The sequence below is a fragment of the Hyla sarda genome, chromosome 9 (assembly GCF_029499605.1).
Source record: "Hyla sarda isolate aHylSar1 chromosome 9, aHylSar1.hap1, whole genome shotgun sequence".
NCBI classification, from domain to species: domain Eukaryota; kingdom Metazoa; phylum Chordata; class Amphibia; order Anura; family Hylidae; genus Hyla; species Hyla sarda.
This window is the reverse complement of record NC_079197.1, coordinates 41,619,552-41,643,060: the sequence shown is the minus strand read 5'-3', so window position 1 is coordinate 41,643,060 and position 23,509 is coordinate 41,619,552. Positions and strand designations below refer to the sequence as shown.

Genomic DNA, 23,509 nt, shown 5'->3' with positions numbered 1-23,509 from the left:
ATTCACCAATATAGTCTGATTTGTGATGTTTCCACAAGTTGGAATTCCACCCTCCATATGTTGGACTGACTATACAAACAGAGAAAACCATCACCATTATTGATGATCCAAGCGGATAGGGGGACTCCCCTGTGTAACTTCAATGTCAACCAGTGGCAGCTCATACGGGACACCTGACGTTTGCTCAGGCCCTTTGAAGAAGCCACACTATTAGTCAGTTGCCAGGATTACAGGATGAACAACGTCATTCCACTGCTTCATCTACTACAACACGTGTTGGAAACTATGACTGGTCAGGGCACTGGAGACGAGACGCCTACATCTCACGGCCACATGAGCCCTGTGGGGGCTGAACTGGAGGAAGAGGAGGAGGGGGAGGGGCACAGTGGAGCACAGTTTAGGTTTCGCGAGATGGGCAATTTTTCTAGTCATCTGACAGGCGAGGAGGAGCCGGAGCAGCTGGAGGAGCTAGAGGGTTATGACTAAGGCAAGAGAGGACCCACACACCGTGGCAGTATGCAGTGGAGATGTAGGCAGGGAGTCCCTCCGAGTCACTTGCACAAATGGCACGATGCATGCTCACTTGATTGCATAGTGACCACCGAATGGTCACCATTTAGCAGCGGGATGATAGGGATGATCGCAGATGAGTAGCTTTCTTCACCCGCATAGTGAAGCAACTCATCATCAGCAGGTAGACCTGGAGCAGGAAGGAAGGAAGTCCGGCATACGAAAATCAAACTATATTAGGCGATAAAAGCAGGCACAAACACCAAGAGGAACATCAGCAGGACATCTTCCTATTTCCCCCTACAACACTGCCATGTCCCAGGGTTTTTAGGTGGAAATAGAGAGAGTTTCCTGTGTGGGGCCACCCTTTTTAGGGTGAGCAATACTTGCCAAGAAGGGAATTAATAGGGTGAGAGTAGGGCCTTACAGGGGAAGTTTTTACTCCCACTGGTTACAGTTGACCATACGTTGTTTACTTCAACCTTTTAAAGGTCTTTGCATCACATCAATACTTGGTGGTTTAGGTGGCACATGGTTTTTTTTTTGCACACCTTTCCTTTTGTTTGATTAAAAAAAAATTTGGGGTCCATATATTTTATCGTAAGCATATTATTAAAAGTTACATTTTACGTAATGCATATCCTCAATACTTACTTGTTCACACTAACACTTTTACAAAAGAGACTTTTCTTCTGCCTACCTGCCTCAGCTACTTTTCTTATCCTGCCACCCGGCTGATGCCACACATCTGATGCCAAGTTCTCCTTTTTTCACCCACCTTCGTGTCTGGGTACTGGTATTATCACCCACTGCACCACTCTGTCACCTGGTCACTTTCAGGACTCCTGATGCTCCTGCTGCCACATCCAGGCTGTCTCATTCTGCCACTATATGGTCTCCTCATGCTGCCACCAACTCCAGGCTGTGTCATTAAGCCATTTTATGTTCTCCTCATGCTGCTGCAAACTCCAGGCTTTGTCATTCAGCCACTATTTGCTGCTGCCAACTCCAGGCTGTGTCATTCAGCCACTATGTGGTCTCCACATGTTGCCGCCAACTCCAGGCTGTGTCATTCAGCCACTATATGTTCTCATGCTGCCGCCACCTCCATGCTGTGTCATTCAGCCACTAAATGATCTCCTCATGTTGCCGCCGCCACCTCCTTGCTGTGTCATTCAGCCACTATATGGTCTTCCTTATACTGATGCCACCTCCATGTTCTGCGACAGTGATTCTAATAGCGATGCCTCTGATCTGCATGTCATACAGAATAACAGTATTATTTCACTAACCCAGCACACACCCTATGTGTGTTATAGCAAGGCAAAGTGTTCTACACCACTATTGAGGCTCTCTGTAGGCTAGAAATAGCAGTTTGTAATAGCAATTCGCTGCAAATAAATTTGGACCGAAACTCATTTTTGGGCAAAATTCGGCGAATCGGTTGAATCGAATTTTTAAAAAATGTGCTCATCTCTAATCGTGAATCATCATGCACTGAGCAAACATAGCTCCATGCAGTGACAACTCGGGGGCTGCAGGAGAGATTGCAGGGGTCCCACAATCAGATATCTTATCCTCCATCCTTTGGATAGGGGATAAGATGTCTAGGGCAGAGTACCCCTTTAAGCTGAAAATGGGTTTGGTCCTTAAGGGGTTAAAGGGATTGTCCATGGAGATAAAAATGTATTACCTTCCCTCACTCCCCAGCATTTCCCTTCCTACCCATTCCAAGAAAGCTTAATAGTTTCCCTTGTCTTGAAGGGGGTGTGCTGTGGTATCGGGAGAGGTATTAAATTGGGGCAGCTGTATGTAGGTGACTACCTGCCACCCTGTGCTGCAAGTGGTAATACTGCAGTGTCCTGTTTTCATCTATAAGCTGCATAGGAATAGGTTGTAGTGTAGTGTAAATTCTGTTTATACATGGTGAGTTAAACTTGTCTAATGTACTCTATTGCTATCAGACAGCTTCACATGTGCATACTCTGACTTAAGAAGTCATGCAATAGTTTACATTTTCTGAACTGCCACCACTGGTGGATAAGAGAAAAGTGTATAAGAATTGGGTCACATGATTCCTTGATCACATAATTGATGATCACATGACCAATTTATGCCTAGAAGCCTTTAGAATGTTTTGAGGGATGCATCCGCATAGGATAACCCTCTCTCAAAGAGGGCTGGAACCATTCAAATTCAGTTAGTCCCCTCTCAGTAGAGTAAACCTTAAAGGGGTACTCCGGTTGATTTAAAAAAAAAAAAAAAAAAAAAGTTTTCCACTGGTGCCAGAAAGTTAAACAGATTTGTAAATTAAGGGAAAAAGAAATGGTAACCATAACCTCAAGGCCAATATCAGATAGCCTGATACATGATGAAAAATTAAAGGAAGCGTGATTCAAATATATGATGAAAAACCATATAAATTTATAAAAAATACATACTGTATAACAAGTAAATTGTGTAGAACCTCTTTCATATGGCCCTTGTGAGGATGTAAATGCAATAAATGAATGTTAAAACATAGTACATAAAACAGCACCACTCTGTGCAATGATTGGAAACAGAGTCCGGCATTTGTTAATTCAGAATATAAGCTTTTCACAGTCCGCAAATAAAGATGTTAATATATGTAGACTCTGGTCCATGTATTGGACAGCAATAAAGAGTATATTTACCAGCCAGATGGAGTAGCCAGATGAAACTTGCCAGAGGATTGGTGCCGGCAAGCACCCATCCGCAGAGGGGTCCGAGTGTGCTGAATGTGGGCGTCGGCGTGCGCTCCACCAAGTGGAAGCCGCTAGTGATGGTAGGATAAAACACAGCTTGCAGACATCCGATGGACGAATCTCATGGAAAGACTTGGTGTCTGATGTCAGTCAGGTAGGAGAGCTGGATGGATAAAGGCTGCGGCCATTGTATGGAAAGCAATGTTATACTTGCTATAGCGGTGATGTTCGCTGATAGATAATCCAAATGTCAGTGGTGCGTTAATGATGCATTTCTAGACGTGTTTCAGGGTACCTTATGATGATGACCATTTCCTCAGTAGAAGTATGTGATAATAGAAGCAATGGTTCCTTTTATACAAACATGGTGATGATTTGAACAAATAGAAACAGGTTACCCCATTGGGGGATATAAAAACAGAAATGGATTCAAAGTGTATTCTTGGAAACATTTTGTATAACATTTTGTATCTTACTATACATATACTATGGTACAATTCACTGATGTATACAGTATTAGAAAACTGGATGAACACCATAAAAATGTGTATGAAATACATAGGGATCAGATAGAATAAGAAAAAATGATATCAACAATACATAAATATCTCAGGATATTCATAATCACAAAATGTCAAAATGAAAATGGAAGATAATGGGAATAAAATAAAATAAAAAATAGAGATAAAAATAAAAATGTTATAAAAAAAATTGAAAATAAAAAATAAAAGTATAGATGAAAAATCTGGAACAGAAAATAAAATACAAATACTAAATAAGAAATATAGGTATACAGAATAAAAACAATAATAATCAAAGTATGGCTAAAATTAAAAATAATAATAGAAACAAGAAATGAATAACACATGAATTGTAATAAAAATAATGGAAGTAAAATTAATAATTAAAAATTAAAATAATAAAAATAATAATAAAAAAATTGTAAATTACTTCTATTTAAAAATCTTAATCCTTCCAGTACTTATTAGCTGCTGAATACTACAGAGGAAATTCTTTTCTTTTTGGAACACATAGCTCTCTGCTGACATCACGGCACAGTGCTTTCTGCTGACATCTCTGTTCATTTTAGGAACGGTCCAGAGCAGCATATGTTTGCTATGGGGATTTTCTCCTACTCTGGACAGTTCTTAAAATGTACAGAGAGGTCAGCAGAGAGCACTGTGCCCGTGATGTCAGCAGAGAGCTCTGTGTTCCAAAAAGAAAATAATTTCCTCTGTAGTATTCAGCAGCTAATAAGTACTGGAAGGATTAAGATTTTTTAATAGAAGTCATTTACACAAATGTTTAACTTTCTGGCACCAGCTGATTTAAATAAAAAAATTAAAAAGTTTTCCATCGGAGTACCCCTTTAACTGGATTATATTACACTACTGCTCAATACATTACTTCTGCTTAGAAAGCTACCAAGGGGATTTTGCCTTCATTTTATACATTGAGTCTCAAACTGTATAACCTTATTACTACCCTGTGCTGTTAGGATATTGTATATTGTCTTGGTGTTCCCAGAGGGTTCTTAAAGTAAAGTTTGTTCCTGTTTCCAAGTTTATACTTTTTTGGTTGAAGTCAGTTGCATCTATCATTAGTACCCAGGCAGCTATACCATAGTGTGCTCCAGGGTTAATAGTGTTGAGTGTGAATATTCAAAATGCAAATTTTTACAGGTTGCTGGGTGGGGCTGGAATGGACCCAGCATTCATGGTACATATTGGCACTAATGACAAAGTAAGAGGTAGGTGAAGTGTCCTTAAAAAGGATTTCAGGGACTTAGGCCGCAAGCTTAAGGCAAGGACCTCCAAGGTAATATTTTTTCTGAAATATTACCTGTACTACGAGCCCCACTAGAGAGGCAGCGGGAGACCAGGGAGGTAAACAAGTGGCTCAGAAGCTGGTGTAGGAAGGAGGGGTTTGGGTTCATAGAGAACTGGGCCAACTTCGCTGTCGGATACCGACTCTTCCGTAGGGACGAGCTGCACCTCAATGGGGAGGGTGCAGCTGTGCCCGTGGGGGGAAGATGGATAGAAGGGTGGAGGAGTGATTAAACTAGGGACTGGGGGGGGGGGGGGGGGGACGTAGAGGGGGAAGATAATGTACATAGAGAGGGGGAACTTATTAATGTACGTGGGGGTGGAGCGGAGGGAGGGGTTAGAATAATTAATAGGGATAGACTTCATAGGAAGAAAAAGAAAAAAACATACACCTTTGAATTGCATGTTGACTAATGCCAGAAGTCTGTCCAATAAAACAGAGGAACTGGAGTGGTTGATGTCTGAAAATTATGACATGGTGGGTATAACAGAGACTTGGTTGGACGATAGCTGTGACTGGGCGGTCAACATACAGGGTTATAGTCTATTCAGGAAGGATCTGACATAACAGAAAGGGGGAGGAGTTTGTCTTTATGTGAAATCGAGTCTGAAAGCCGCACTGTGGAAGGATATATGGGAGGGAAATGATAAAAAATTCTTATAGGGGTTTGCTATAAGCCACCAAACATAACGGAAGAGGCAGAAAAACAATTACTTAGGCAACTAAACAAGGCAGCAAATCAGAATGAGGTGATAATGGGGGATTTTAACTATCCTGATATAAACTGGGAGAGTGAGACCTGATAGATTAACTAATGTGCAAGTAGAGGGAAACCTAGGAAATAGTGATCCTGATAAGTGATGAGCAAACTTTTGAAAAATTCGATTCGGCCGATTTGCGGAATTTTTCGAAAAAATTTGGTTCGATCCGAATTTATTTGCGGTGAATCTATATTAAAAACGGCTATTTCTGGCCTACAGAGAGCCTCAATAGGGGCGTAGAACACTTCGCTGTGTTCTAACAAGCATATGGAGTGTGCTAGGGTAGTGAAATAATGCTGGTATTCAGTATTAGAATCACTGCCGCAGAGCGGCACAATGACAAAGCCTGGAGGTGGCATCAGTATGAGGAGACCATATAGTGGCTGAATGACACAGCGTGGAGGTGTTGGCAGAATGAGGAGACCATATAGTGGCTGAATGACACAGCGTGGAGGTGTTGGCAGCATAAGGAGACCATATAGTGGCTAAATGACACAGTGTTGAGGTGTTGACAGCATAAGGAGACCATATAGTGGCTGAATGACACAGTGTTGAGGTGTTGGCCGCATGAGGAGACCATATAGTGGCTGAATGACACAGCCTGAAGCTGGCAGCATGAGTAGACACTAGGGCTTCACAATCCCTAAGATTAAAAGATGAATTTTGAAATAAAAATTGAAGATTTATGGTAGCTAGTGCTACCATAATTTTTTTTTAGGTCCAGGCCCAGGCCCAGGCCCAGCAGCATCAATAAACCATATATTGGTTGAATGGCACAGCCAGGAGTTGGCAGCAGCATGAGTAGACACTAGGGCTTCACCATCCCTAAGATTAAAAGATGAATTCTGAAATTAAAAAACTTAAGAATTTGGGTAGCTAGGTAGCTAGTGCTACCATAACAAAATGTTTATTCCCAGACCCAGGACCAGCAGCATCGGTAAACCATATATTGCCCGAATGACACAGCCTGGAGTTGGCTGAAGCATGAGGAGACCATATAGTGTCTAAATGGCACAGCCTGGAGTTCGTGGCAGCAGCATGAGTAGACACCAGAGCTTCACAATCCCTAAGAAAAAAAAAGACAAATTTTGAAATTTTTAATGAAGATTTGGGATAGTTAGTGATACCATAAAAAATGTTTAGGCCCAGACCCAGGCCCAGCAGCATCAGTAAACCATATAGTGTCTGAATGGCACAGCCTGGAGTTGGCTGAAGCATGAGGAGACCATTGAAATTCATGATTTTTACATTTAAGATTTTTAAAGGGTTTTGAAATTGAACTTTTAACTCTCAAGTTTTAGTGTCCCGGGCCCCGGCGTGTTGGTACAAAGGACCAAATCTAAAAAGGAGTCACATGTCACATGGCAGCATAATGACAGAGCCTGAAGGTGGCATCAGTAGGAGGAAACCATATAGTGGCTGGATGGCACAGCCTGGAGTTTGTGGCAGCATAGATATGAGATATGAAGGTACCATGTAGATTGGTCCTGAGTATTCAGGATCAGGATTGGTCTATGATGCCAAATAATCAGACAGGCACCATATAAAAGGCTCATTATAGCTCTGACACTCATTGCTGTCAGTTTGTCTCCTTGATAAAGCCACTAAGGTGGCGAAACATGTCGGGGTTGACAGCTGTGTATTTTAATTAGCAATACCACTGGACATCATGTCTTTCTAAAGTGCCTAATATATGCAGTTTTAGGCATACACCTGCAGTGCACGGCAGGTGTTTGTTGCTTAGGTGTGGGACCTCCCTAAACACCTCTCTGAGGGGAGATATATGTTCATAACCTTACCACACATTAAAGTCGTGTAACAGCGACTATTGCGACCTTCACACTTAGGAAGCACTTTAGAGTGACCTTGTTTGTCACCTCAACATAACATTAGGTGGAATCAACATCCTTATATTAATAGGGTTGTCCCACCCTACTGATAGGCTGATCTCATAGACATATACGAGTACAGTGGTGTTGTGGTTTTAATACGTTTGTTCCCTACTTTATTATCTGTTCACAATAAAGTTCAAGTTTTTAATAAAATAAAATGAATGTGACACATGAAATATAGAGGCTTTTTTGACCCCTAGGGGTTATTTTGTTGTAGTATAGTGTCTGAATGGCACAGCCTGGAGTTGGTGGCAGATGAGGAGACAATAGGGCCTCACAATCTCTAAAAATAAAAGATGAATTTAGAAATTTCCAATGAAGTTATATTGTACCTAGTACTACCATAAACATAAATAGGCAACGTCCTAGGTCCAGCAGAATCACAAAACCATTTAGTTGCTGAATGACACAGACTGGAGCTGGCTGAAGCATGAGTAAACCATATATTGGATGAAGCCTGGAGGTGGCTGAAGCATGAAAAGAGACCATATAGTGGCTGAATGAGACAGCCTGGAGGTGGCAGCAGCATCAGGAGTCCTGAAAGTGACCCGGTGACAGAGTGGCGCGGTGGGTGGCAATACCAGTACCCAATGACGAAGGTGGGTAAAAAATGTCTGATGTGAGGAATGTTTGTAACTGGGGAGTAGCGCCTTAAATCTGTTTGGCACTATCCATATTTGTGAAGTGTTGGTGTGGCACCATAGTCAATCTACTCTGATGCATCAGGCATTGGTGGTTGGAAATCCTAGCTGGTCAATGCCTGATTCATCTTCACAAAGGTCAGTCTTTCCACATTTTTGTGGACAGACGAGTTCTCCTTGGGGTTACTAAGGCCCCCGCCGCACTAAACACCCCCGCTCTGATGGCACACTACTGGCAGGGCAGGACAGCTTTTTGAGGGAAAACTCTGCTAGTTGTGGCCACAAAACAAATTTGGCTGCCCAGAAGTCCAGCGGATCTTAAAGGTGTGTTGGCATGGGCATTTCAAGGTATGCCACCACCTGCTGGTTAAGGTCCTGCTCCAGGTCTACCTGCTGCTGATGAGTTGCTTTACTCTGCGGCTGAAGAAAGCTACTCACCAGCGACTGTAGACTCAGGCTGCTGCTGATGGAGATGGTGCTGCTCTTGCACCCCCCTCAGCAGCCATGGCAGGGGCATGTGAGCGCAGGGGCCCCCCAAATTCAGACCTGCGAGAGGATGGACAATGGCGACGATAGGCATCAGCCAACTGACTACATAGGATGCCGCTGTAGTAGGTCATTTTGTCCTCCCTCTCAGTGGGTATAAAAAAGGCCCCTCTTTTGTAGCGGTAGCGAGGGTCCAATAAGGAGGAGATCCAGAAGTCATCCCACTGCCGAATGGTAACAGTTTGGCTGTCACTACACAAGCAAGTGAGCATGCATCGTGCAATTGACTCAGAGGGACTCCCTGCCTCCATCTCCACTGCATACTGCCATGGTGTGTCTGGGTCCTCTGTCTCACCTTCCTCATAACCCTCTAGCTCCTCTGGCTGCTCCTGCTCCTCCTCTCCTGTCAGATTACTAGAAAAACTGCCCATTTGGCTAAACCTAAACTGTGCTCCACTGTGCCCCTCCCCTCCTCCTCCTCAGTTCAGCCCACACAGGGCTCATGTGGCCGTGAGATATAGGCGCCACGTCTCCAGTGCCCTGACCAGCCATCGTTTCCAACACGTGTTGTAAGAAATGAAGTAATGGAATGACATAGTTCATCCTGTAATCCTGGCGACTTACTAATAATGTGGCTTCCTCAAAGGGCCTGAGCAAACGGCAGGTGTCACGTATGAGCTGCCACTGGTTCACATTGAACCACTGTTGGTTCAGGTATATCGATGATACCTTTGTAGTTTGGAGTGGGGACTCTGTACAGTTACAACAGTTCCTGGATGAACTCAATGGGATTTATCCAGAGTTGCAGTTCACCATGGTACACTCGGATAGGTGTATACAATTTCTGGACACACAGGTACAGCTGACGGACTCGAGACTATCCGTGGATTTATATTCCAAACAGACGGATCGGAATAGCATATTGACATACGATAGTTTCCATCCCAAACCAATGTTAAAATCCTTACCTTGGAGTCAGATGCTAAGAGTGAAACGGATTTTCTCGAGTCCAGAACAGTTGGACAAACGTCTTGGAGAGATGGATGAGAAATTCAAAAGAAGGGGATATCCACAGTCTCTACTTAAACATCATAGAGCGAGATTGGATACTGTGGATAGGGCCTCCTTACTCACCACTAAACTTAAGAGATCCTCTAATAGGATACCCTTTGTGAGTACATATAGCACCAATAGTCAAGGGATTGCGAAAATCATACGAAAAAACTGGGATCTAATAAAGAAGACCACTGATATACAAGATTTTCCAGTTATGGCCTACAGAAAGGGAAGGAGCTTCAAAGATAGACTTACTAGGTCAGATGTGGGGAGCATGAAAAGCAAACAGGGTCAAACAGTATTGGCACCCCTTAGACCAGGTAATTTTCCATGTTTGGGGTGTAGTCATTGTAACAGCCTTTTAAAGGGCGATACTTTTAGCCATCCACATACAGGTCAGCCAATTAAGATCAACGGAAGATATACTTGCCGTTCTAGTTTTGTCGTCTACATGATACAGTGCCCTTGCGGCCTGTATTATGTAGGTGAGACTACTAATGAAATAAGAATTAGGCTAAATGGACATAAATCATCCATTAGGACCCATAAAACTGACTTACCATTACCCAAACACTTTCTCGAAGTTGGGCACAGCATAAGCCAACTTAGATTCAGGGCAATAGATCATGTGCCCCCGATGAGGTTGGGAGGTGATAGAGAAAAAGTATTAAGACAAAAAGAACTCAGATGGATTCACAGGTTGGGAACATTGCATCCAAGAGGATTGAATGTAGATTTTAATCTGAAACCGTGCATGTAATTACATATTTTGGACTCCTTATCCCCTTCTTTTCCGTGGACTTTACTGTATCCATTTCTTATTGTTTTTTTTCCTTTCTTTTTGTTTTTCCACATTCTAGATTTCCTCTCCCCTCTTGCCTTCTTCCCTTTCCTTTTCCCCCCCTCCCCTTCCCCCCTTCCCTTCCTCCCCTCTCCCCCTTTCCCCCCCCCCATACCACCCCCTCCCCTCCCCCTTCTTCCCCTTCCCTTTCCCCCCCCCCATAACCCCCCCCCCCCATACCAACCACCCCCCCCCTCCCCCCTTCTTCCCCTTCCCCCTTCCCCCCCCCACACCTTCCTTTTTCCCCCTTTTTCTTCCTTCCCCCTTCCCTTCCCTTTTTCCCCCCCTTTTCTCTATATCTTTTTTTCTTTCTTTTTTTCTCTCTATTTTTTTCTTTTTTCTCCCCTCCAATTCCAATTTTTCCTCCCGCTTTTCCCTCCCCCTCTTTCTTCCCCCTCCCCCTTTTTTTCTCTCTTTTCTTTTTTGTCCCCCTTTTTGTTTTTGTTTTCCCCCCCTTCCCCCCCCCCTTTTTTTTCCTTTTTTTTCCTTTTTCTTTTCCCTCTTTACCCTTCCCCTTTTTTTCCCTTTTTTCCCTTTTTTTTCCTTCTTTTCCTTAGTTTTCTACTTTTTTCTCCTTTATTCTACACCTGCTCAGTGGGATTATTACAATTTTATAATGGTACTCTGTTTTTCTATTTGTTTTTAGATACTCGTCACTATTTCACTTTATGGCTCAGATGATGGATTCCTGGATGCATTGACCTAACCCCTATGTTAAATTACTGCTTTACATATGTATTAATATTAATAAACTCCTATGTCAATAAATTATACTTGTAGTAAATATTGGTATACAAACAGTGCCTTATTGGTCCACCAGCCTCATGCAAGCACAGTTATGACATTATATTTTATTTTATGCACGGGCATATCTTAGAGTTGGTGCGCGGTCGTGGGGATCGCGGACGGGTGATGGTTTTTCCAGCCCTCGTCTGTTGGCTCCCACGCCTGCGCACAACTTCTCCGTTGTCTGTAGCGGAGGTCTATGATTGACACGCACGGACGGAGAATTAGATAGTGATGCGCTTGCGCGGCGATCCGGCGCATGCGCAATAGTGAAAACTAGATCGAAAAGGGTAAGGGCAGCATGTAGCCAATTAAACAAAGGAGGAGTGGTGTACAGGGATACACGCAGGCGCAATAGGTCTGTGTACAAACGGAGTTTACACGCTCGAGAGGCTGGTATATAATAAGGCGCTGTTTGGCAGGATCGGGGATACAGGTCAGCATCCGTATTTAGATTAGTTTCATCTGAGCCCAACACTTTTAAGGGAATATGAGAATATGCACTTTATATATGCTTATAACACTTTTCACATTTGTTTACTTGTTGATTACCATGACAACATGGTCACATGTTTTTATTAACCAATGAAAAACTCTATGGGTGGTAACTATGTTTAATTGTGAACTTTTGCACCTGATGTTGTACCAATCAGATTGTTTTTGAGATCTATATATATGCACTTTATTCACTTTGTATTTATGCTTGACAAAGGCTACACTATAGCCGAAACGTTGCATTGCTGATGACCTAAATAAAGACCACAGCCTTTTTGAAATTGGGAGTCTGCATACTTTTTGCTGTGACCTATACCTATTGGTGGTTCACATTGAAGTTACACCGGGGAGTCTGCTTGGATCATCTAGAAATAGGTGGTGGCTTTTCTCTGTTCGTACAGTCGGTCCAACATATGGAGGATGGAATTCCAACATGTTACAACGTCACAGTTGGGGGACACTGTTCTGATGCTGCAGTTCAAGAAGGGGGTGCTTTGCAGTGTACAAGTAGCTGAAGTGCATGCAAAGTTTCCTTCCCATTGTTAAGATGTCTTGCAAATGGGGGTGAACACTTCAGGAACTGCTTCACAACCAGACTGAACAAGTATGCTATGCAGGGCACATGGCTCAGCCTTCCCAGTCGCAGCGCATGCAAGATGTCCTTCCCATTGTCAGTCAGTATGGTTCCCATTTCCAGTTTTCGTGGAGTAAGCCATGCTCCGATTTCTTTACAAATTACTTTTAGTCGTTCCTCCCCTGAGACTTGTCTGGGCAGTGGAGGCTGAGCATGTTTGAGCGTGAAGGAGGAAGCGGCGTGACCTGCCCAAGTTGGGGTTGTGGCTGTGCAGGAACCACATTCAACCAGTGAGCCGTAAAGGACATGTATTGTCCCTGACCGTAGTTACAGCTCCAGACGTCGGCGCTGCCGTGCACTTTGATACACACCAACAGGCTTAAGCACTGGACCACCTTCTCTTCCACAAAATTGTGCAGGGCTGGTACTGCTTTCTTCGCAAAAAAATGACAGCTTGGCACTCTACACCTCAGATCAGCACAAGCCATCAGTTCTTTGAAAGGTGCAGAGTCAACCACTTGAAAAGGGAGGGACTGCAGCACCAGCAACTTAGACAGGAGCACATTCAGCTTCTGCACCGTTGGATGAGTGGGCGCATACTGTTGTCTCTTGAACATGGCTTTGCCGATGGATTGTTGGCAGAATGGCTGACTAAAAGTAAGAGGAGCAGGAGCATCTGGAGCGACAGAAGGAGGGTATGACACACAGCTCCCTTCGGCTGAGGTGGTGGAACCTTGGCTTGCTGAAAGAGGGAGCAACGTGCCACTGGGTGATGCAGCAGGCTGGACCACTACATCAGAGCCATTGTTCTCCCAGGCTGCTATATGGTGGCGAAGCATATGTTAACGCAGGGCCGTGGTGCCAACATTGGGACCCTGGCCACGCTTCATCTTCTGCCGACATATCTTGCATTTGGATATGTTATCCTCCTCCGGATGCTTGATGAAAAACTGTCACACCGCCGAGTAGCTGATTTTCCCACCGACAGTCCATACTAATTGACTGCTACTGCTGCCATCTCCAGGGACCCATGGGGAGGTAGGCTGCCGCGAAGCAGGTGGTCTCCCCAGGGATTGTTTGGCTCCAGAATTTCCACTTCTGCCACCATGCTGACTGCCAACCATGCTACCACCTTGCTGGCTCAGCTGCTGCCTCATGGGAAACCTGCAACCCTCTTCTCCTGATGATGATGAAGCCCCATCTGCACCTGGCTCCCAATTGTGATCGGCTTCATCATCATCGAGTTGTGTCTGCACGTCACTGATATCCTCCTCAGGTTCCTCAACAGTGTCTTCTTCAGGACCCTGAACCCTGGCAACACCGCCTCCCACATCACTCTCCTCATCACTACTTGCCCGCCTAGCGGAGGAAGCGGCGGATGTCTCCTCCACTTCTTGGCTGGGCAGTAGCTGCTGACTGTCCTCTTTTAAATCTTTCTCAGTGAATAGTGGAGCTGAACCCACAACATAAGATACTACTGTAGGGGAGGGAGCAGCATAGAACAGAGGCAATGGGAGGGCTGGGACTGCTCCCGGGCCATGCGAACTGAGGGTTGTGTCTGAGGAACCCACCGACTGTTGACTGGAAGGGTCAGATGTCACTTGTGATGAAGTGCATGACCATGTTAACAAATTGACGAGGGCAGATGGGTTGCTGGTCGAGACACGACTGCAAGCCGATAACGGGAGCTCAGGCCCCCCGCTGCGACTCCTGCTGCCACTCGCCCCTAGTCTGCTGCGACCTCTGCCTGAAGGATTTAATTATCTGCACACGTCCTGGCACTTCTCTGCCTGACATACTTAGTGCGTATATGAGGGGAGTACAATACGCTTCACTTTGCTTAAAACAGTATTTGTCTAGATCACCAGCCGGTGAGTACCTTTGCCTGGACTTTCACAGTATGTAGGCCCATGACAGATTAACAGGTACAAAATAGTAACTACTTAGATGTACGTATGGGGTATGCACTGATGAGGGCAGAAAAATATGCTTCAGTACCCTTAAAGAAAACTTATTTTTGTAAAACACCAGCAGAACACAACAGTGCTGCAGCCAAAAAAAAGCTGTGTACTAAACACAAAATTGCACTCTGTCAAAGACTGTTAGGAATGGACTGCTGTGTATTAGACAGTCTAGAGACTAGTATAACCAGCAGATGATTTTTTGTGGAACAAAGACACTAAATTGTGCAAAAAAATTATTCCTGCCTGCTCTGCTAAGGTTTATGAAGTTGAGGCAGCTTGTTGAAATGTATGAGGCAACACACAACTATCTGCCCCTCTCTGTAATACTATGCCGAAGAAAGTGACAGGGAGGTTAATGCCTGCAGCTACAGTAAAAATCCTTTTCAGTGAAAAAAAAAAAAAAAAAAACAATGCTCTCCATCCACAAGAATGCTGATGTGACTAGGAGGATGTTAAAACATTGCTGAACTTCAATTTTCTCTGCTGTAACACACACACACACACACACACACACACACACACACACACACACAGGCTCTGTGTCCTATGATCCTTCTGCAGTGTATTGTAATGAAGTGAGGAGACGGAATTATGTCTGCCACAGAGCTGTGACATCACAGGGGTGGCTGGCTGCTGATAGGCTGCATCATGCATGTGATTCAGGGTCATCCCGCCTACTTCCCTTCCCGCCTTGCCTTGCCAGCGTTCCTTGCCCCATGTACTGACATGTGGATCCCCGACTTTGGATTCCCTGGAGCCTGCACTGCAGTAAATGGAGTTTAATGAAGCGATTTGCGCGATAGAATCGCGGCGATATTCGTATTTGTTGCGAATCGAATATTTCCTGAAATTCGTTAAGAATTCGGGTTCGTCAGCTTCGATTCACTCATCTCTAATCATAATATACATTATAACTTGTTCTTCAATAAGGGAATCTCTCGAGGGTCCACAAAAACAATGAACTTTAGGAAGGCAAAGTTTGATCAACTCAGAGAAGCCCTTAAAGGGGTATTCTGGATAAAAACATCTTATCTCCTATCCTTTGGAAAGAACTCCAGAAAGAAATACAACTTCCTGTGGAGCATGCAGCTGCTGTTAAGTACTGGAAGGATTAATATAGAAGTAATTTACAAATCTATTTAACTTTCTGGCACCAGTTGATTTGAAACATTTTTTTTCCACCGGAGTACCCCTTTTGATATATTATAGATTAATGTATGCAGAATAACTTTACAATTGGATGTTATTAAAAAACATGCTTCTTTCTATTTAATTTTCCACTTTGAAGAAATGACCACTCTGGGTCTCCCTACCAGTCCTGGCAGCAAGCATTTCAGACTCATGCTGGAGTCCTAAACACTACGAGCTGCCAGTCTGATTTGTTCACAAAGGAGAACACTCAGAGCTGCCAGCCTGCTTTGTTCACAGCCTGTTTGGCTGTGAACAAAGCAGGCTGGCAGCTCTGAGTGTTTAGGACTCCAGCATGAGTCAGAAATGCTTGCTGACAGGACTGATTGGGAAAAATAAAATAGAAAGAAGCATATTTTTCATTAACATGCTATTGGAAAGTTATTCAACATTCATTAATCTAAAATATATCAAAACTTTATTTGATGAGAGGTACCCTTTAAGGACTATATTGTAAAGACTACCATTACAAAAGTAGTAGAGACCACAGGATAATATTCAGGGCTGAGCCCGACCTACAAGGCTACCCTAATATCATAGACTTTGCTAGGTGTACTACTATCACACTACTACTCCCACCCTCCTCATGGGCACCGCAATACCATATCAGCTTTCTGGACAACCTTCCTAGTGGGCACCACAATACATTTTCGGCTCTCTGGACAACCCTTTAAACTACATATTGAATGGTTCCTTTAGAATGCCAATATAAATTAACATGATTTTATAATGATTTATTTTATGTATTTTTTACAGATACAATTTTCACTTGAGCTAGGGCCTTTAGCGGGGTCCTCTGTTATTCCTGCTTTCACGTTTAGTGTCCAGTGTGCATCACTACTGTAAAAGCACCGAGACCATTATAAGTCAATGAGGTTTCTCAGTCATAGTGCTCTCATAGTCATAGTGCTTTAATTGCAAAGAGTAGCCATGGTGCCAGTGTAAACAGCATAAAAAACAAATAAGGTGTGCCAAAATAAATTACAGAGTTATATGCACTGCTCAAAAAAATAAAGGGAACACTTAAACAACACAATGTAACTCCAAGTCAATGACACTGCTGTGAAATCACACTGTCCACTCAGGAAGAAACACTGATTGACAATGAATTTCACATGCTGTTGTGCAAATGGAACAGACAACAGGTGGAAATTATAGGCAATTAGCAAGACACCCCCAATAAAGGTGTGGTTCTGCAGGTTGTGACCACAGACCACTTCTCAGTTCCTATGCTTCCTGGCTGTTTTGGTTACTTTTGAATGCTGGTGGTGCTTTCACTCTAGTGGTAGCATGAGATGGAGTCTACAACCCACACAAGTGGCTCAGGTAGTGCAGCTCATCCAAGAATGCACATCGATGTGAGCTGTGGCAAGAAGGTTTGCTGTGTCGGTTAGGGTAGTGTCTAGAGCATGGAGGCACTACCAGGAGATGTGGAGGAGGTCGTAGGAGGAAAACAACCCAGCAGCAGGACTGCTACCTCCGCCTTTGTGCAAGGAGGAGCAGGAGGAGCACTGCCAGAGCCCTGCAAAATGACCTCCAGCAGGCCACAAATGTGCATGTGTTGACTCAAACGGTCAGAAACAGACTCAATGAGGGTGGTATGAGAGTCCAACATCTACAGGTGGAGGTTTTGCTTATAGCCCAACAACGTGTAGGACGTTTGGCATTTGCCAGAGAACACCAAGATTGGCAAATTCGCCACTGGCCTCCTGTGCTCTTCACAGATGAAAGCAGGTTCACACTGAGCACATGTAACAGACGTGAAAGAGTCTAGAGACGCTGAGGAGAACCTTCTGCTGCCGGCAACATCCTCCAGCATGACCCGTTTGGCGGTGGATCAGTAATGGTCTGGGGTGGCAATTCTTTGGGGGGGCCGCACAGCCCTCCATGTGCTTGCCAGAGGTAGCCTGACTGCGATTAGGTACTGAGATGAGATCCTCAAACCCATTGTGAGACCATATGCTGGTGGGGTTGGCCCTGGGTTCCTCTCAATGCAAGACAATGCTAGACCTCATGTGGCTGGAGTGTGTCAGCAGTTCCTGCAAGAGGAAGGCATTGATGCTATGGACAGGCCCGCCCGTTCCTCAGACCAGTCCATAACATCAATGCCTTCCTCTGACATCATGTCTCGCTCCATCCACCAATGCCATGTTGCACCACAGACTGTTCAGGAGCCACCTCATCAGGAGCATGCCCAGGCATTGTAGGGAGGTCATACGGGCACATGGAGGCCACACACACACACTACTGAGCCTCATTTTGACTTGTTTTAAGGACATTACATCAAAGTTGGATCAGACTGTAGTGTGGTTTTCCAATTAGATTTAATAATTTTTGTGTGATTTTGTTGTCAGCACATTCAACTATGTAAAGACAAAAGTATTTCATAAGATTAGTTCATTCATTCAGATCTCTTAGTGTTCCCTTAATTTTTTAGAGCAGTGTAGTTAGTAGACCACTGATCTTGATATGTTTGCACGCGTTTGCTTTGGAGCAGTAACTTTATATGTTAGTATTTACTGCTAATAATATATCTATACAGTGTCAACATTTTCCACAGTGTTTTACAGTTGTAGTTCACAGGTCAGAAGCCTTATAACAGCTCTATGTAAAAATAATGTACATGATATATTCAGGGTACACCAAGGTAAAATTAGAAGTTGTGCACTAACAAAGAGAGAAACAAAGTTATCAAATCTTACAAATCTGAATGACGCAACAGCTATTAATGGAAGTAGCATGCACAGATGAGGATCAATTCCCAATATACCCCTGGAATAAAGGACCATCTAAAACATATACCTAGGGGAGTAATGTGTGTCCTGAGATATCCCTGCTATAATATTGGTGAGAAGAACAAAGTCTAGGGTTTGAGGAACATATGTGATACACTGGAGTTTTGTAGACTATCCTTTGTCACTCCATGCAGGTTAACAAGAAAAATTTCATGTGACCGAATAGGTGAGAGATCATATAATTACAGGTTCATAAGGTAAAGTAGATACAATTTAAAGGTTATTGAAAGCATTTTTATTATTGTATTGTACATTTTTTTTATATACAACATTTTCCCATAGGTCTTTATTAAAACTTAGTTTTTTTTGTGTTGTCTGCATTCTTTTAGATATAGTCTAAACTACTCTGCTCACATCAGTGTGAAATCCATCAGAGAAGCTGCCTTGACAGTGAGGTCATTACACCCTCTTCATCCTCTCCTGAACTATCTTCTAATAAAAAAAAAAAATGAAACATCATCTTTGACCTATTTTACCTATTTTACTACAGGGTTCACCGCAGAAATCCAAGGAAGCCACTCGTATTCAGTTTGGACTCAATAGGGCAAATTTACATGGTGCTACTCCTCCTCCCTGGAGCATAACTGTAGGAATAACTTGCATTCAACATATTCTTGCACATTTTATCTTTTACAGTGCGGACAATAATATGTTCTGGAGCAAGTGAATGGGATAACAGGAGAAGGCGACATTGTATTTGACATAGAATGTGACAAAGGCCATGAACAAGAACCTTTAGACTTGGTCTCATCCTGTAACAAAGTCCAAAGGCATAATGACTATCATTTATAGTTGTCAGATTGTCTGGAACTGTAATAATATTGTGGCCAGTTTCACCTTACTTGTGTTTTTATTCTAATCTAAAAAATGGCAATTATTAGCTCTAAGGGTGCGTTCACACTGCAGAGTGAACGCTGAATCTCTGCTTGTGGAATTCAGCGAGCGGAGATTCCGCCTGGCAGCCGCTGTCAGAGGTAAGACCCCACGGCACTGCGCTGTCACCATTGACGGCTATGCAGTGCTTGCGGAATTCCTTTCACACTGATGTAAAAGTTCACCGCGCAGAATTCCGCAGGACTTGCGTAGTGTGAATGCACCCTAAGAAAAAAACAGTGCACTAGCTGTGACAGTGAAGAAGTTACTCTGATATTAGCATTAGTCAGGCAATGTTTCTTTTCTGTCTACGCTGTGTACACTGTTTCCAGAGAATCTTCGAACTTGTAAGCTTACTGTCCTCTAGTGGATGTAGCTGAAATTTCCATACAGGAGTTTCCATACAAATATATGGTTTATATAGATATATAGTTTAGTTGGGTAAAATCTTATAAAAGTTTAAAAATGTTAACTATTTATTTAAAAGGGTTGTCCCACAATTACAAGATATCCCATTTCCTCAAGATAGGCGATAACTATTAGCAGCCAGACGCCCTGTGACCTTAAGAACGAGGACATTAGAATAAAGTGGAAGGATATGCATGCACAATGTCCCTCCATTCCTTCTCCATGAGAGCTGCCCTCTCTGCAGCTCCCATACAGAATTATTGGGGCAGCAATGCGCATGCATGTCCCCCCGCTCCATTCTGATGGGAGACTCAGGTCCCCCCATTCTGAGAGGATAACTTGTTACCACTGGACAACCCTTTTAAGGATTTATTATTTTGTGTATTGTGTACCCATTTGGTCACAGTTCTACTCAAGATTCATAAACCAAGCATTGCAAGGTGGCACTTATTACTTATAATAGTTTTGGTGGTTTGAGATAAAGTAGTTTAATGGAGAGATTGAGGAAATAAAGTTAAGCTAAGGGTACCTTCACATATACCATATCTGCTATTAAATCAAAACTGCTGTTAAATCAAAACAATTAAATAGTTGAGTACAGCATCAAATCAGCCACTGATACGGTATGTGTGTGAATGTACCATTAGGGTATGTTCACACGTACGCAGATTTGATGCAAAGGATTTGATGCGCAGGATTTTCTGCTGCAGATTTCAATATAAACTAAATGACTGAGCACAGCTTCTAATCTGCAGTTACAAATCCTGTGCATCAAATCTGTGCAGGATCCTGTAGATGTGAACGCACCCTTACAAAGATTTTCTGAGACTTTATTAATGATGCCCTGTCCATAGGATAAGCCATCAGTATCTGATCAGTTGGCCTACTGCCCAGTGGGCTGGCAGGGGCCACCCGACAGCCACTTACTTATACTAGCATACAAGGCGTGCTGCGGCCGCTAAAAGCTCCCAGCCCCCCCCCCCCACTTTCTCCAGTGCCCTCCAGGAGACAGCACACAACGTCCGTTACGTTACCAGCGGCGCGATGATGTCATATCATTGCGCCACCCGCGCCAGAACATTGGGAGACATTGATGTTGTGTGAGGCCTGGACGCAGATGGAACAGCTCTGAGTGGGCACGGAGGAAAGGTGAGTTTTGTTTTTTCTTTCTTCTTTCTTTTACGTGAAACCTAATTAACTAATATAGAAGGAGATTGGGGGGGGGGGTGTTAAGGGGGAAGACTGCCTGCCTGTCTACCTACCTAAGGGGAGGGGGGCTGCCGCTATTACTACTACCTAAAGGGGACTGCTGCTGTTACAACCTAAAGGGGCTGCTGCTGTTACTACCTAAAGGGGGCTTCTGGTATTACTACTACCTTAAGGGGACTGTGGCTGTTGCTACCTACAGGGGGCTGGTATTATCATTACCTAAAAGGGACTTCTGCTGTTACTATCTAAAGGGAGCTTCTGCTATTACTACTATTTAAGGGGGCTGCTGTTATTATTACCTAAAGGGGACTGCTGCTGTTACTATCTAAAGGGGGCTGCTACTACTATAGATGGCTGCAACTGTATACTATCTACAATGGGATCTACCTTCAGGGAGTATCCCCTACTTATAGGGGACTGCTAATGCCTATAGAGACTATCTACAGGGGGTAAGCTAGCTACAAGGAGACCTAACTAGCGGGCACCGCTATAATGGAAAAACCATGTGAAAGGACCTGTCTACATACGGAACTATCTACCAAATAAGGTGGGAAGAGGAACCTACCTACTCAACCCCAACCCACATATCTACCCACTCTTCTGTGTTGGACATTAAAAGGGATATTATTACTGTATAAAGAACTCTAGGTGCTGGGCAGAGTCTAAAATGTTTGTCTGGCAGGTTCTTTGGCTGGAAGAAATTGTCATGACGGCCTGGGTCAGATGGAGAAAAAAAAGAAAGTGAACGACTCTGATCAGAGAAGACATTTTCGAATGTAACTGTATGTAATCCTATATGGTCTGTGGAACCTGTGTAGAGCTTATATCTATCACTATATGGCCACTGTATGGGGGTAAAATTTTCTCCTTGTATTCTGGTATTATGGATAATATTGGTCTCAGTGTACAGGATTTGGTCAGTAACAGTATGATGGTTATATGTATGGTGATAATATTCCTCCATGTATACTGGTAACATTGGTCTTCATATACAGGATTTAGTCAGTAACAGTATGATGGTAATATGTATGGTGATAGTAATCCTTCTTGTATATTGGTAAAATTGGTCTTAGTATGCAGATTTTGGTCAGTAACAGTATAATGGTAATATGTATGGTTACAATATTTTTCCTTGTATAATGCTATTATTGATAATATTGGTTTCAGAATACAGGATTTTGTCAGTAACCATTTGATGGTAATATGTATGGTGATGATATTTCCTTCTTGTATACTAGTGCAAAAAAACAGGAAAATGCCTAAAACTTAACTTTTAATGTAGTTATTTAAAATACACCAATAATATGTGATACCATGTACAAAACAGGACCATGAGTCTAGAGGTTGCTTGTTATAACCAAAATAAATCCACCAAAACACTTAACAAGTATACAAAAAGTCAGTACAATCATAATTTACACCTGATTCTCTGCACCTAATCCCTACGAGTTTCAGCCAGAAGGTAAGTAATGGCCTGCTCAGGGGAATAAAGGTGTGTGTAATAACATAAGAATAATAACGAGGTGTATACAAGAAAAAACAAAGCCCAAACACTTATCTATTCGTATGACAGGAGGGCATGATAATGCTCAATCAGGATGGTGGATATAGTATGCCAGCCAGGTAGAATCCCTGGACTATTTAGATGTCCTGGCGCTGTCCCCGCTGTACGCCCACAGTGGCGGGAGGGCCATGTAGTGCCGTGTACTGTGCGCCCGCAGTGGCGGGAGGGCGGTGTAGTTTTGGTTATAACAGGCAACCTTGAGACTCAGGGTCCTGTTTTGTACATAGTATCACATCTTATTGGTGTATTTTAAATACCTACATGAAAAGTTATGTTTTAGGCTCTTCCCTGTTTTTTTGCCATATTCTATCTCTGGAAGTAGTTAATATCTGGCTGGCAGAGGCCCTTGTAATTCACTCTACATATTTGTATGTATTCACTCCTTGTATATAGTATTATTGGTAATATTGGTGTCAGTATACAGGATTTGATCAGTAATAGTATGATGGTAATATATATAGTGATAATATTCGTTCTTGAATACTGGCATTATTGTTTATATTGGGCTCAGTATACAGGATTTGGTCAGTTAAAGTGTGATGGGAATATTTCCTTTCCTCCTTATACTATTGTTACTTGGTAAATGTATGACTAATTTAGACGTATACAGTATTATAATGCATGGAAAATTGACACATATAAAAAGTAAAATGGCTCTGATATTGTGAAATACCGTAGCAATTTATTCCCTTGATAGATATATAGTGTAATGTAAAGGGATAAATCTTGGCATGGCTGACACAATGCTGTGGGGCTGGTATGCAATTATTTCCAGAGCTGGTTTTCATCCCTGGCCCTGGTTACAACACCCCGACAAAGCACAATGAATAGACCTGAAAGCCAAACAGCTCCTTACATTGCTGGATTATAATGGAAAACCCCTTTTAAGTAATTCTTTATAGGGATCACATTT

General features: G+C 43.1%; 1 protein-coding gene across 2 annotated transcripts in view; it reads right to left on the bottom strand.

The window, feature by feature from the left end:
- LOC130290603 (rho GTPase-activating protein 20-like) overlaps positions 1-23,509 on the bottom strand; it is a 231,051-nt gene that overhangs the window by 136,967 nt on the left and 70,575 nt on the right. Inside the window, exon 1 of one of the 2 annotated variants that reach the window (XM_056538452.1) lies at positions 1,211-1,286. The exons of the other annotated variant lie outside the window; for it this stretch is intronic. The gene's annotated coding sequence lies outside the window, so the exon portion shown is untranslated. Of the gene's footprint in view, positions 1-1,210; positions 1,287-23,509 lie in introns of those variants that run through there. 2 annotated transcript variants of the gene reach the window in all.